At 38.3% G+C, this 16,233-nt stretch overlaps 1 protein-coding gene across 4 annotated transcripts in view; it reads right to left on the reverse strand.

Annotated features, from left to right (window-relative positions):
- LOC150078483 (SPRY domain-containing protein 3-like) overlaps positions 1-16,233 on the reverse strand; it is a 179,016-nt gene that overhangs the window by 108,007 nt on the left and 54,776 nt on the right. For all 4 annotated transcript variants that reach the window (XM_090385550.1, XM_090385552.1, XM_090385551.1 and 1 more), the window contains exon 2: positions 11,769-11,872. The gene's annotated coding sequence lies outside the window, so the exon portion shown is untranslated. The remainder of the gene's footprint in view (positions 1-11,768; positions 11,873-16,233) is intronic.

Genomic DNA, 16,233 nt, shown 5'->3' on the forward strand with positions numbered 1-16,233 from the left:
TTTGCCAAAGAGTGAGCTGCATGTAGTTTCTGAATGGTTGGATTGTTCAGGGAGTGTTTCCCCCAATGTCAGAAATAGTCATCACACAAAGGTATACACACTTTCCATGGAGACTATACAATTTCTCTGCCTTGATGTAAATTGGTCAACTGCATATTCCACTGCTGAATCAGTTCTCGTAGATGGATTCCTGTAGGTTTGTTTTCAAGAGGCTTATTTCTGAAAAGGTTTACCCATTGTGGATCATAGAGGTATGACCAGATAGGATGAGATGGAAGGCTATATATTTTAACTGCATAATTGAGGAGCAGCATCTTTCTCCGAAGGTGGAGTGGAGGTTCATTGGCCTCTATATATAAGCTTTGCACTGGCGAAGTCCTGAATGCCCCAAGAGCAATCCTGAGCGCACTATGTTGTATTGTGTTGAGACAGGCTAACAGAGTCTTTCGGGAAGAGTCATAAACAGGAGCACCATAATCTAATCGAGATCTGATTAAGGCCCAGTATAGGTGGAGTAGAGTATAGCGATCAGCTCCCCATGTCATAGATGAGACGACTTTAAGTATATTCAGCTTTTTCATACAGACAGTTCGTGTTTGTTAGTATGTGTTTCTGGAATGTCAGTTTAGTGTCAAGAGTTATGCCCAAGAATCGGATATTGCTGGTAATTGGTATCGGTTGTTTTTCCAGTAATAATTCAGGTTCTGGATGTAGTTGGCATTTTTTACAAAAGTGAATGGCTGCAGTTTTGGTTGCTGATAGACGATAACCATTACGTGAAGTCCACGACACTATTTTGCTTATTGCAAGCTGCAAATGTCGTTCAATGGAATGCATATTCTGTGAATGGCAAGATATCGCAAGATCATCAGCATAAAAATAGATTTCTACGTTACCCAAGATGTTCTGCGCTAAATTGTTTATCCTAAGAGCAAAGAGGGTAGCGCTGAGTACCGATCCCTGTGGTACACCTTCTCTTTGGATAAGAGCTTGTGAAACAGCATTACGATAAATCACTTGAAAAGTTCTATTTTTAAGGTAACTCTCTATGATCATTGGGAGTCGACCTCTCAGTCCTATAGCATATAGGTCTTGCAGAATACCATAGCGCCAGGTGGTATCAAAGTCTTTTTCAATATCTAGGCACACCATGACAGGATGTTCTTTCCGAACAAAGGCATTCCGTATTACACTCAGCTATCACCATAAGGTCTAATGTGGATCGGTTTTTGCGAAAGCCATATTGATTACTACTGATGACTGAGTGGGATTCTATGTACCATACAAGTCTATCGTGTACCATCTTTTCCAATGTCTAGCCCAAGCAGCTGGTAAGGGATATCGGTCTATAGTTGCATGGATTCGTCTGATCTTTCCCCAGGTTTGGGAAAAGCTAGCACTGTTGAATGACACCATGAGCAAGGATAATAGCTTTCGGAGAAGACCCAATTCAGAAAAAGCAATAGGGAATTTAGAGCCTTTTTGTCTAGGTGTTGTAACATGAGGTAATAAAGACCATCAGGTCCTGATGCCCCATTTCTTGATTTGTTTAGGGCAACCTGTAGCTCCAACATTGTAAAGGGTTGATTATATGGGAGCGCTATCCTTGTACTGAAATTTAATTTGCTTTGCTCAGTCCTTTTATGTTGCTGAAAAGATGGTTCATATGCAGCTGTATCTGAGATATTGGCAAAGTTTTCTGCTAGAGCATTAGCTATTTCAACTGGAGATGATAAATCTTGTCCATTCCATCTCAGTATTGGAAAGGATGCTGAGAGAAATCTACCATTTAGTTTTTTTTATTTTATTCCAGATTATTCTGCTGTTTGTATTCTTCTTATAGTAGAGGCAAACTGGATCCAAGAATCTTTTTTTGCCTTTTTCCTTACGAATCGCGCTTTTGCTTTCAGTTTTTTGAAATTTATAAGGTTCTCGGTAGTTGGGTGTTTACGAAACAGGTTCCATGCCCTGTTTTTCCCTTTTTTTTTGCAAGTTGGCACGCTTCACTCCACCAAATATTGGCATGTTTAAACGAACCAGTACGCATTTTTGGTATGGCCTTGGCTGCGGCATTCAGAATCTGAGATGTGATGTGCTGTGTGGCATCATCAATGTGGCATCATCAATGGAAATTGATAATTTCATCATTGAATGAGATACTGAGAGCAAATAACTTCCAATCGGCCTTGGAAAATTTCCATTTTAAGCAGGAATTATTTACCTGAGGGATTCTAGTTATTTGGAATTCGCAAATTATTGGAAAATGGTCACTGTTTAGCGGATTGTACAGAATTGTCCAGCAGATGAGTGGATACAATGTTGGAGAGCAGATTGTCAAGTCTATAGCTGTAGTTGTTCTAGTAGAGAAATGGATGTAAGTATCAGCACCAGTATTCAACAGTGTTAGATTGTGTTTGTCAAGCAGCGACTCCAGAACTTTACCTCGTCTGTCTGTCTGTTTGTGGGGAGCCCCAGATCGGGTGGTGTGCATTAAAATCTCCAAATAAACAAAATGGAGGAGGGATCTGTAGCAGAAGTACTTCTAGGTCATTATACAAAGGGTACTAGGAAAGTTTTGCAATATGACACAACATTGAATCACAGGAAGCTGCTTGTTGCTGCATGTTGAGACATGTTCATACGTGCATAGTAGCCGCCGCGCCAAGTCGATGGGCTCGGTTATTCATTAGTAGTGAGAGTGTAAAGTGCTTGCGATGGCATCGTGGTCACGAAATGAGATAAGGACAGTTTTGCGGTATAATTTTGTGCGTGGTTTAACCATAGACCAGTGCTTAGAAGAAATGACTCTTGCACTAGATGATGATTGTCCACATCGTACAACGATATTCAGGTGGTATAGAGAATTCCAAAGGGGCTCTGGAGGATTCTGAGAGGCCGGGAAGGCCACGAACGTCAGTTACGGAGGAAAACGTTACTGCTGTGAGGAAAATGCTTGACGAAAACAGGCGAGTGACCTACCAACAGATAGAGGATACTTGGGGCCTAAATGCACCAGCAATTCGTTCGATTCTGCAAGATCATTTGCACGTGAAGAAACTTTGTTCTCTCTGGGTGCCGCATCAACTGACTGAAGAGCAGAGGACACGACATGTGACTTGGTGCCGGGAGATGTTAAAAAAGTTTGATAAGGGTTGTTGTTGTTGTTATTTGGTTTTTAGGAGCATTAGCAACTAAGGCCATATTGCTCCGGTGCGGTGGTCATTCCCTGACCTTTCCGCATGCTCCGTATTTGGTGGTGACGGGCTCGAACCCCGGTCTAATCAAGAAGCGTGTGCTACGCACTGCTGCTCCTTCCCACCTGGCTACGGAGGCGCGTTTGATAAGGGACAATCTCGGTATGTGAACAACATCGTGACAGGTGACGAGACTTGGCTGTACTATTACGATCTGCCGACCAAGGCTCAAAACAAAGTTTGGGTCTTTGATGATGATGACACACCCGTAATTGTCAGAAAATCCCGATCTGTAAAGAAGAAAATGATAGCTGTATTTTTCAAATCGAGTGGAATTGTGGAACGTGTCGTTTCGGACACGCAGAAGACAGTCACAGCTAAGTGGTATACTGAACAATGCCTGCCTAAAGTCATTGGATCTATGAAGAACCTGCGGCCAAAGTCAAGAATGGACACCTGGTACCTCCATCACGATAATGCTCCAGCTCACTGCGCCAAAGCCTGCACCGAATATTTGACCACGACAGGACTGAAACTTCTCGAGCACCCTCCCTACAGTCCAGACCTTGCTCCCTGTGACTTTGCACTGTTCCCGCATGTGAAAATGAAGCTAAAAGGGAGGCGGTTTTCCAGTGATGAGGACCTTCTACGGGCTTGGGACAACGAGTGTGCTTTACTCCCTAGTGAAACTTGGCAGAACTGGCTTAAAGATTGGTTTCGGAGGATGGAGAGGTGTATTGAATGTAGAGGAAATTACTTTGAAAAAATTAAATAAACAAAGCTGTATTGCAAAACTTTCCTAGTACCCTTTGTAAGTATATTCTTTGTTTGGTGATAGGTAGATTGAAACTACTGTTAACATGATTCCTAAGGAGACACGCACTGCTACTGCTTCTAAGGAAGTTTGCATTGGAATGTGTTTAGTAGGGACTCTTGAGTTTACTAGAATGGCCACACCTCCACGCATGGTGGTATTATTATTATTTCTATTATGCTGATACATAGTATAGTTCTTGATTTTTGGAATTACTTGCAGAGGTAAATTAGTTTCTTGCAAACATATGCTTACCGGACTATACTGTTGGATTAGGTCATGGATATCATCGATATTACTACGTAGACCTCTACAGTTCCACTGTATGATGTGATCCATTATTTGATTTTGGCGGTTGTGTTTGATTCAGTCTGTTTTTTTAGGTCCAGTCTGTTTTTGTCTCTCAAATTTTATTCTTTCTTTTTTCGAAAAGATAGGACGCGCTGTGTCCATGTCATCATCTGCATACAGATCTAAGATTGGCTCATCCGGGCTGATGTTTTCATTAGTATCCATATTTGTTGCATTTTGCTGACTTTTCTGCCTTGGGACTGCTGTTTTAGTTTTTATAGTTTCTGAAGAAGACTGCAAAGCAGTTGGCGGTACTGTAATTGGTGTGTTATTGGCACTATCATTCACATGCTGTTCCATAGTAGATTGCTGTGATTTTGAGAGTATTTCTCTAGCCCAGTCTGCAATAGACATGGATGGGGGAACTGACACGTCAGTTTGAGTGGCTGCTGACTGATATTTCTTTGTTGCTGCTGCGTAGGTGTGTTTAGTTGTAGTAAGCATAATCTGCTTCTTTGCTTCTTGGTGACTTTCCGCTCTACTTTATATTTTTGGATCTTTTTTCCTGTTTTCCACAGTTCACAGGACTTTGAGTAGGCAGGGTGTTGGCCTTGACAGTTTTAACAATGTGGTGTTTCCGCATCACATTCCGTTTGTGCGTGGGATTTTGAACCACAGTTTGGACACACAGCATCCCCTCGACAGACGGTCCGAGAGTGTCCAAACTTTTGGCACTTATAACATCTGATGGGATTAGGAATGTAGGGTCTTATACGGCAATTGAGATAGCCGGCTTTAACACTCGATGGTAAATTTGGTGTGCCAAACGTAAGGATGATGTTCCGCGTTGGAACCAGCTGGCCATCTTTTTTGATCATGATGCGCTTAGCATGTGTGACTTTTTGTTCTTTTAATTCTTGGACTAATTCGTCTTCTGTAACATTAATCAAATCCCACTCAGTGATGACCCCTTTGGAGGCATTTAGTGTCGCATGTGGGGTAACTTGCACGGGAATACCAGCAACGGCTGAGAGATTCAGCAGAGTCTATGACTGCTGACGGCTCACACTTTCAATTAGTAAATCACCCGATCTAAGTCTTTTCACCATTTTAGGTGAACCTGCTGTGTTTTCAAACATTTCTGTATCAGAAAAGGAGAGATAAGATAAGGAAAGATGGACATTCCTTTTGCTCTGTGTCAGTCCTCAGTCTTTTCGACTGTGATGTGTCATGGTCATTATCATTTGATTTAAGACATGAGAGGCGAGGCTCAATTGGAGGGAAATTGTCAAATTCCATGTTTGCTCCTTTTCGCCCCGGGAGAGTGGCTTTTTTCTCCCAGGTTACCGGCCCCGCCACGTGGAGGCAGGAGCGGTGCCACCAGTGACCAAGCAGTTGTCAAGTTTAGTAGCTTGTTGGTAATTAATATATATACTCTGAAAAAAGAAAGGTAGTTTTCCTTTCTTGGTTCTTACTTTAACGCTTGAAGCACAGAACCACTTTAGCTAAACAAAAGAGAAAACGACACTAGAAATAAAATTAAACTTTGTCGCTTAGAAATAGCACACTATATATCTCAGAGGAAATCACTTGTCACTATCGCTTGGCACTCGGGGCCGCCGGTCATTGTGATCATGACTGTGAATTGAATTTTAATTCTATTAAACAGCGATTCTAATTAGCGAAAATAGGAGGAATATTATCCACAGGCTATAAAAGTAAAGATATATTAAGCACAAATTTACTCTCTATTACCTTACCAATTAAAAAATTAAATGACACGTGAAAATCGGAAGAATATACGTGATAATCAGAAGAATTAATACGTACTGTAATAATGTGTACATACTAACTACACTAGTTGACATTTCTGTTCACTGACATTTATGGGTGGGGGTTAAAATTTAAAACAGTAAAAAGATAAGCAATCAATAACAAAGAACATGGCACACACACACAAATTGCAAGTAACACAACACGCGCAAGTGAGAACGGAGTAACAAATTACGAAGCTTTAAAAATAGGAATGAAGAGAAGATCTGAAAATTAATTTTTTTATTTGATTGAAGATTTCATGGAAGTGTAAACACATTTTACTATAATAACCCACAGAATTCCAGCTGTCGGTATTACAACAAATTCAATAAGATCGAGTTTACTGTCCGTTTATGATAGATTGCACTAACAGAAAAGCCCAATAAACAGGTGACTGCTAATTGTTTTTATTGTTTTATGGTTGTGACCTCCAGCAATCCGACCGAACTACGTGGTACGGTCGGAGACAATCGTAGGGTAATCTCCAGTGCTGAGGTCTCCTGCCCCGATTAAACGGCATTTTGTCCCAATTAAGCGAAGTAAACTATGGCTATTTTCTCGATTGGTTTTTGTTTTTTTAAGATTTGCCCCAAATAAACGGCTGCCCCGATTAACCGGTGGCCCAAATAACCGGAATCCACTGTATATATATAAAATATTAAAAAATATATATGTTATATGATAGTTTTACAATAATATAATTATAAAAATTACATTTCATAATACAAATTATATATATATATACAGTATATAATCTTATTCTTTATATAGAGGTACTTAGTAAACATCAATTATAGATCACCACAAAATTAAAAAGATACTGTACACCCTTTTATAATAAAATAAACATAAATTAAAAAAAAAAAGTTTAAATAACTTAAACCCAAATTACATGGCACCCCTGGAAGGAATGTTGTTGCGGCACCTTGAGTGCCGCAGCACCCCTTTTGAAAACCACTGCTCTAAAGCACTGATGTAACCTCATGAATGTGTGCCTGTTTGGATGCCTTCGGCAGGGAAATGTTTCTTAATACAAATGTGCAGCCTCGAGTGCACTGGCGTTGGCTTTACAATACACAAAGTGCATGTCTGCATACTCTTTGTTGCTGTAACCTCTTTCCATATTGACTATCCTTTGACAAGTATTAGTACGACTACTACGTCTCGGAGCATTGTGAGAGGGAAAACGGAGAGAATGAGCATAACCCAACCTAAAGAAACAAGTCGATGTTGGATCTCAACTCTATACAGTTCACCTTGTCAGTGGTGGATCCCAACTAGAAATCAGCATTAGCATTAGTAAAGGCATTCAATGCAAGAAAGCAAGCTTATACAGCATCAGCCAAAAAAAAAAAAAACCCTCCCATTTCACCCCTCCATTCATTCCAAATCCTGTCCAGCTCAGCCTTAAATTTATTTAGGCTATCAACCTCCACAACAAAAGATGGAAGTCTGTTCCACCAATTAACTACCTGATGGGTAAAGGCATATTTCTGCACATCTATTCTACAACTGTCTTTCCTCAATTTGAAACTGTGACCCCTCAGGTTCTTAATCTAAGCAAGAGGAAGAATCCCATCAGCATTCAGCTTGCTCGACCATTCATGGCCTTATACACCTCAATCAGATCACCTCGCAGATGCATACTCTCCAGGTGATGCAATTTGCAGAACTTAAGTGTTTCTTGGTAAGAGCACCTCTTTGTTCCCTCACCAATCTCGTTGCCCTTCTTTGTACTCTTTCTAGCAACTCTACATCTCTCCTAAAATGAGGCCTCCAGACCTGTACACAGTACCCTAGGTGTACCTAGGGTACTGTGTACATTATACATTGCCTTGTATAATGGGATAATCACCTCCCCATCCCTGCTAGCAAAATTTCTATATCTCATTGACAAGACTCCGTGAACTGCCCTGCACTGCACTGCACTGTCCTGTCCGTCTGCACTGCTCAGCAAACTTCATATTTGACTGCACAATTACCACTAGGTCTTTTTCACTTTCCACTTCCCTGAGTGTTACACCACACAGTTGGTACATTTCTCTTCGGTTATTGTTACATATATGCAATACTTTGCATTTGTCAATGTTAAACTTCGATTGCCACTTCTCAGCACATTTTCCCAACTTATCTAGATCCAGTTGGAGTAGCATACTGTCCTTATTGTTGTTAACAACCCTGCCAATCTTTGTATCATCTGCAAACTTGGACATTAAACCTGATATCCCTTCATTAATAAATATACAAAACAACAATGGGCCCAACACTGAACCCTGAGAAACTCCACTAATAACATTTGTCCATGAAGAACCATGTCCATTGATTACCACTCTCATCGTCTTCCACTCAACCATGCAAAGAAAAACAGCAAAGAGTTCTTTACTTATGTAAACTCTAGAAGGAAGGAGATGAATCAGATTGGTCCACTTGATACCGATGGTTCAACTGTTGATGATCCTGCTCAGGCGGTTAACAAACTAAATGAGTATTTTGCAACTACATTCACACATGAGGAGTTATTCAGGGAGGGGAAGGCCACCGTAGCCTAACGGTCAGGCATGCGGGTGCATAAGTACACATGCCTCGAGTGACCGGGGTTCAAGCCCATGACTGCTGAATACGGTGCTGTTTCTTGTATTCTGTCCATCTTGTGAACTTCTCTGACCGTTTGGTCGTCCCGGAGTATAAACAGAAATTCCAGGGAGGGGAATGCCACGTGTGAACTAAACTCTGGCAATGAGCTAGATGATTTTGTAATATCTGAGAGGAAAGTGGAGGAGAAATTGTTAAAAATAAACATAAGAAAGGCAATAAGTGGATGGGATCTATCCAGTTATATTAAAGGAGGCAGCAAAGGAAGTAAGCAAACCCTTAGCTCTAATTATGAAAGCTTCCTTGGATCCAGTGAAGGTACCCATGGACTGGAGATGTGCAAATGTGACCCCAATTCAAAGTAGGATCAAAGGGTGACAAGTAATTATAGACCTGTTAGTTTAACTTCTGTTCCAGGGAAATTAATGGAGGCACTGGTTAAAGAAGCACTGCAGGATCATCTAGACAAGATTTCAGTTATAGCTCAGACACATCATGGTTTTGTTAAGGGGAAGTCTTGTCTGACCAATTTGATTGGATACTATGATGTGATCACAAAGCAACTTTGATATCATATATTTGGATCTTAGAAAGGCTTTTGATACTGTTGCACATGGAAGACTGCTGCACAAATTGGAGCAGTGCAGCATTGGAGGAAAATTGCAAATATGGTTAAAAGGGATGGTTGAGTGGGAGAAGACAGAGTGGTAATCAATGGACACTGCTCTTCATTGACTAATGTTATTAGTAGAGTCCCTCATGGTTCAGTGTTGGGTCCATTATTGTTTTCTGTATTTATAAATAATATTGATGATGGAATATCAAGCTTAAATGTACAAGTTTGCAGATGATACAAAAGTTGGCAGGGTTGTTAAGGACACTACTGACACTATGCTGCTGCAACAGGATCTGGAAAGGTTGAGCAGATGGGCTCAGAGGTGGCAAATGAAGTTTAACATTGACAAACATAAAGTACTACATATGGGAAGCAGTAACCCCAGAGTAATATATCAACTCTGTGTACTACACTGACAGTGGTAGAGAATTAGAAGGACCTGGGGGTAATTGTGCAGGCAGATATCAAGTTTTCTGAGCAGTGCAGACTGTCTGCAAGAGTAGCTCATGGTATCTTGTCAATAACGCAATGGTCAGGCCACACCTTGGGTTCTGTATACAGGTCTGGAGGCCTCATTTTAAGAAGGATGTAGAGCTGTTGGAATGAGTACAGAGAAGGGCAACGAGATTAGTGAATGGAACAAAGGGTTGCTTTTACGAAGAAAGGCTTAAGTTACAGTGCTTGGAGACTTGGCACCTGCAAGGCGATCTGATTGAGGTGTATAAAGCCTTGAATGGTTTGAGCATGCTGAATGCTAATAGGACTCTTGTTCAGAATAATCGCCTGAGAGGGCATAAATTCAAATTGAGGAAAGACTGTTGTAGGAGAGATGTTTGGAAGTTTGCCTTTAGCCAGTTGGTAGTTGATTGGTGGAATAGAATGCTATCTTTTGTTGTGGAAGTTGATAGTCTAAATAAATTTAAGGCTGACTTGGACAGGTATTTGGAACAAACAGAGGGGTGAAATCGGAGCAGTTTTTTTTTTTTTTGTTGGCTGATGCTGCATAAGCTTTCTTTCTTGCATTGTATGCCTCTACTAATGCTAATCATCCCTTTATCCATTGTAGCAACTTACCCTTAATGCCATACCTCTCCAAACTGTTCAGCAGTCTTCCATGTGCAACAGCATCAAAAGCTTTCCTGAAATCCAAGTATATGATATCAAATGATATAGATAAATTGATTAGAAATGTGCAATATCTCGAAAACTATACACTTAAGGACCCATGTTTACTAGGTTTTTTTTTTTTTTTGCATATTGTAGCCTGTACAGTTCACCTTTAAATTATTGACCATCACCTTTGAAACACCCTGTATAACAGAGCTGTGAAGCTCAAATACACTCTACATTGATATCAATATTTGTAGAATAAGAGAAATTTACTCTAATATGATATGTAGAACACTTCCGTATGATACTCTCCAGAAATTAAAACAAATAAGAGATTAACACAAAATGATTACAGTAAAAAGTCAATTCAAAAATTAATTAAAAATTTAATTGAAAAAGTACTTTAAGAATTTATGTAAAAATCTTTTAATTATTTTCAACTGATTTTTTATTGAAATAATTTTGTGTTAATCTTTTATTCGTTTTAATATCTGGAGCATATCATACGGAAGTGTTCTACATATCATATTGAGGTAAAATTTCTCTTATTCTTCTACAAAGTATACAAATACTTTGTAGAAATAAATGGAATATACTGCAAAGGACTGTTCTTCTTTAATTGATTGCAGTCTACAATCGAAGTCTAAGGAATGTCCCTGAAATAAAAATTTATGCATAGTATTCTTAAAATTCCTAATTTTTAAGAAAAAAGAAAAGGTAAATAAAGATTATACACATTAATAACTGGACATCTGACCATCTGCTTGTTTATACTGAAAACGACATTCCTAATGACTATTCCTTTGGATGATATTGATAAATTGATTATATTTTCTCTAAGCTTAGAAGAGTGCATACAATCAATCATTAACTGTCAGTGTGAAGACTATGGAAAAAAGGAATGGGAGAGGGTAAGTTCCCAGTTTGTAATATATCATTCTTTGCAAGACACTGGCCCAGTTCATATATTCTTCGTAATATATACTCTCTCTTGAAGAGAATATATCAACATTTATCATAAAAATATTTTAGTATGCAGAAACAGAAACACAGAAATAAAAGTAAATGCTTTAACTTTTTTTTTTTTTGTTTTTTTTTCACTTTCCTTATTTGATTGGTTTTACACAGGTGATTTTCATATCACAACATTAAAATTTTTGGCACAATCACCAACATATAATTTTCTTATATAGATTTTTTCACACTAATTAATCAATTATATTCATTAATTGATATCTATCTATAATGAGACATCATATTATTTGTAGTCCATTAATTTTGAAATACTGTACAGTAAGTCATGTTGCAATTTTCAGCTAAATTATACCTAACTTACTTTTGGCATAAGGAGAATATCTGCTGACATTTAGTAAAATGTCATGTACAGGAAGAGAAGCTTTGGTTTACAAAATTGCATTCAATAGCATGAACAAGAATATTCTAAAAAGAAAAATTATTTACTGAATTAGTTATTTGCCAACAAGTTCTGACAATTGATATCTCACTGTATTCACTATAAATAAAATATCATATTCATAGTGTTAGTACAAATATGATATAAAAATGTCTAATTTTCTTTGTATGCAAACATATGAATAATGTATAATAATATGAGTATTTCTATTTCTCATTATTAGTTTCACCCTTGGTAAGTAATAACCATAAGTATTTTAAAGATAAAAGGTATCACATTCAATAATGTCATCAGTTATCAAACAAAAATTTTTACATTGCTGACAATGTACGGTGAAATAATTAAAATTATTTGTATATATAATTATGAGTAGCAGAATTTGTTATGCAATCAGTGTTTACATTTCAAACTGTATTTGATACTAATGGTTTTAAGATTTTCCCCATTTAAAAAATATATCCCTATATAAATACAAAAATTTATAGACATTTTTAGAACAACAATCAGACAAAAACATAAGTTAATGCAGTGATTTTATTCAACCCATTACCAGTATACAAATATTTAGCATTTCTTTGATTTTGCATATTCATCTTTATTTCTTGTAAATAAGGGGCATGGCTAGAAAGTTCCACAAATGGCCATAGCATAGTCAGTTTGCTATCAACAATCAAGACAGCTGCCAGAGCATGTATTTTATTTCTTTGTCTGCAAGTGCAATCAGTAAATTCAGCAAAGATGTTCATAAATTATATAGTTCATTAAATATGAACAAAGCACAGTTAAAAACCTTCTGCTTGTCAATAACAGCTTTCCATTGTTGAGGAAGGCTAATGTAATCAAGCACTCCTTTCATAGCAAGTATTTATGCAACATTGTTGTTGTATGTTCTCAACTGTAGAAACAAATCAAAATCTAAGGGAACCAAAAGATGTATTGTAGATAAAATCTAAGATTATTCCTGCATAACTGTATCACCAAACAGGCTATGTGACAGGATGCATTGTAATGCAGTGTTTATAAGAGACTTTGCTTTAACCAGTTTGGATGCTTCTTTCCAGTGAAAGTTCTAAAAATTTCCTTAGAAATAACACAATATTCTCTGACCAATCAGATAGAACCTGATGACTGCAAAGAATACCTGAAGAAGTGTAAGCAACAATGGTCATTTGTTTAATTTTGCCTTGACTCCATCAAATTTTGAGCCTGAGTTCTGAAGATTGGCACCATTTGGCATTAACCAACAACTGTTGCAATCCCATCACAATCAATCTTCAATTTTCTTGAAACAGTTGTTGGATTTTTTTTTTTTTTATAATTCTGTCAATTGTCACATATTGAGGCCTTCCAGACAGTAGTTCATTTTGCACACTGGATTCACCTATGACATCAATGTAATTCTATCCGGAGCACATAAACACACCTTTTGAAGACCAGCAGATTTCAAGAGGAAATTTCATAAATACTCTCTGGTCCTCTCCTTGGTCAATTCCATTTGTATGCCAGCTATGTTCCAGTTTCCTGTTTGTTCCCCACAGCCTGCAACAAATAAAATGACAACAATGAATTTTTTAGCATATTCCCTATTTGTCAGTATACATTCCCTAAAGTTCAAGAAACAAAATTCTTTATAAACACAATTTACACTACTTGTGCTATAAGAAATTTGACAGCTGCACAAAACTAATTGACTGGTGCTTGTATTGTTATACATCTCACAATATCAAATTAAATTACTGTGGTAATTTAACGTAATATGTACAACTTTATTATGACTAACGGAAAATTTACAGAAGAGTTCACTAACCTGGATTTCTAGTTAAACTGAGGAAAATTTGCAGCAATAGTTATCATTTGTTACATTTAACTTATCTCTTCAACAGTTATGGAATGTTGAAGAGATGAGTGGGTGGTACATTTTTGAAAAGGCAATGGCTTGTACACTTCATTATTAGTGAGGCTATTTTTTTGATGGAAAAACAAATCCTTTAGAATTTTCTCTTCAATCTCTAATTTGGCTGCATCTATCTGTTCCCAAGAAACAAAACTTTACAGAAAAGGTCCCATTTTAGCCACTTGGGTGAAGGTAATGAAAGCCAACACGAGAACTGCAGCAAACTTTGGAAACTTACTGGACAAACTCGTTTCCCACTACCACAGTTTCTCCCTGGATTCTCAGTAAACAGATGGTGCATGTTATTGGCAGTGGCAGTAGCAGTTGATAACAATGTACTGATTAGTTTTTTCTCATTATTAAAAGCAGATTATTGGAGTTCATGAGTGTAATGCCTTCACAGCTGAAATTTACTTACAGATACACCCTCCAGACTGCCTCAGTCTTAGTGTTTATCCCCCCTCCCAGCTGCTTTAAAATAGGAAAACTTCTATAGACAATGCGTGTTATCGGTAGTGGCAGTAGAAGTCGTTTTCCTAATTAAAAACAGCAGAAGGGTGGGACAAACACCCTAAGACTGAGGCAGTCTGGAGGGTGTACCAATAAGTAAATTTCAGCCCACTCTTTAATCCCATAAATTACCGGCTTTTAATAATGAGAAAAAACTAATTAATACTTCATTATTGACTTCTACTGTCACTACCGCTGACCGGACTAGCCGGGTGGGTAAAGTGCCTGCCTGGCAACCCAAAGGTCACGAGTTCGAATCCTGCCTCGGGCTTGGATATCATGATGGTGCCGCACTATCCGGTTGGACCTTATGGCCACGATACACGAAGGAAGCAGGAAAAAACTGGTTCCTTCGTGTATTGCTCACATCATACGATAAAAAAAAAAAAAAAAAAACTGCCACTACCGATAACACGCAGCATCTGTTTACCGAGAATGCAAGGAGAAACTGCAGTAGCGGAAAAAAAAGTTTGTCCAGTAAGTTTCATGAAGTTTGCTGTGGTTCTCGTGTTGGCTTTCTTTACCTTAGCCGCCACTTGTTCTTAAAAGCCGTGCTACAAAGTTTACTCATGTTTGTCACCATTTAATCCTCTTTAAATCCACTTGTTTTGCCTTCCGCACAGAAATTTGCTCACAAACAGCCAATTTTGGAAAGGAGGACAAATCCCACTTCATTAATTTATTATTGCATTTATCACAAGTCTTTAAAAACTAATAGAAAAATCCATCAGCTGTCAACTCTTATACCACCTCAACTTCCATCTGATAAATGATTACCATTATGGATTCCATCAGTGTCAATCTGCTGGTAATATCCTTTGTTACTCATTTTTGGACAAATCTGATGGAAAAATCAAAGCAGTTGTTCTTGACATTTCTAAAGCTTTTGATCGTGTTTGGAAACTCCTAAAACAATCTCACATTTTATGCTTTGCCTTTTGCTTTCAACAATTGGGTAACTAATTTTCTCTCCAGGCATGCTGCAGGTAATAGTAGATAGCTCTCTCTAATTTCTCAACTAATCAGAGGACCACAAGTGTCGCTGTTTTCTTCCTGCATACAAAGTCTGTCCAAAAGGTGGTTGTTGTTTGTTTGTTATTTGGTTTTTAGGAGCATTAGCAACTAAGGCCATACTGCTCCGGGAATATACGATGATCATTCCCTGACCTTTCTGCATCCTCCATATTTGGTGGTGACAGGCTCGAACCCCGGTCTAATCAAGAAGCGTGTTCTATGCACTGCTGCTCCTTCCCACCTGGCTACGGAGGTGCCATCCAAAAGGTACCTAGATTGCTATAGTACAGTGAAAATAAGCAAACTCGTGGGGCAGGCAACTTAATGTTCTTCAAAATACGATCCTTCTAAGGACACTTAGGACAATTTTCCTACTCTTGGAAGTAGCTCTAGGAGCTGATTTTAAAAATCACCAAAATCAGAGCCATAGTATCATTCTTTACTGCTTGTTTGTCATCAAATTGATGCCTTGCAGTTGTTTTTTTTTTGTGTGTTGTTGTTGTTTAGTTAACAAAAAAGTTGCATTAGGTTATATCTGGTGAATACAAGTTGTTGGCTTGAGCAATTACACATTTGGCCAAATAACTTTGCTTAAGTAGCAATGCAGCAGTGAATTATAATTCACTGCTGCATTTCACTGCAACGTGGAGTCCCACCGGGGACCTGCGGCCAAATGCCAGGACACACAACAGAATACAAAGTCATCAACACACAACACTTTCTGGCATTTACAGTGTTCTGTATTTCTTCACAGCGTACATATGGTGTAGAAGTGGGAAACCACATCTGTGCCATATGTATTAATACTATGCACAGTATTAAGGACCCTAATACTATGCGCACTGCTACATTCACTTCTTCACTGTGATAATTCTCACTGTGAAGCAACCAGTATTTGGAATTCTACTTTTCTGGTGTTTTTCTTTAAGCTAAATCACAAAGGTGTGTCAGAACTTCAACATAGAGCTC

This window comes from Mastigoproctus giganteus, chromosome 11 (genome assembly GCF_048544385.1).
Source record: "Mastigoproctus giganteus isolate SK-2022 chromosome 11, ASM4854438v1, whole genome shotgun sequence".
In the NCBI taxonomy this organism is placed as follows: Eukaryota; Metazoa; Arthropoda; class Arachnida; order Uropygi; family Thelyphonidae; genus Mastigoproctus; species Mastigoproctus giganteus.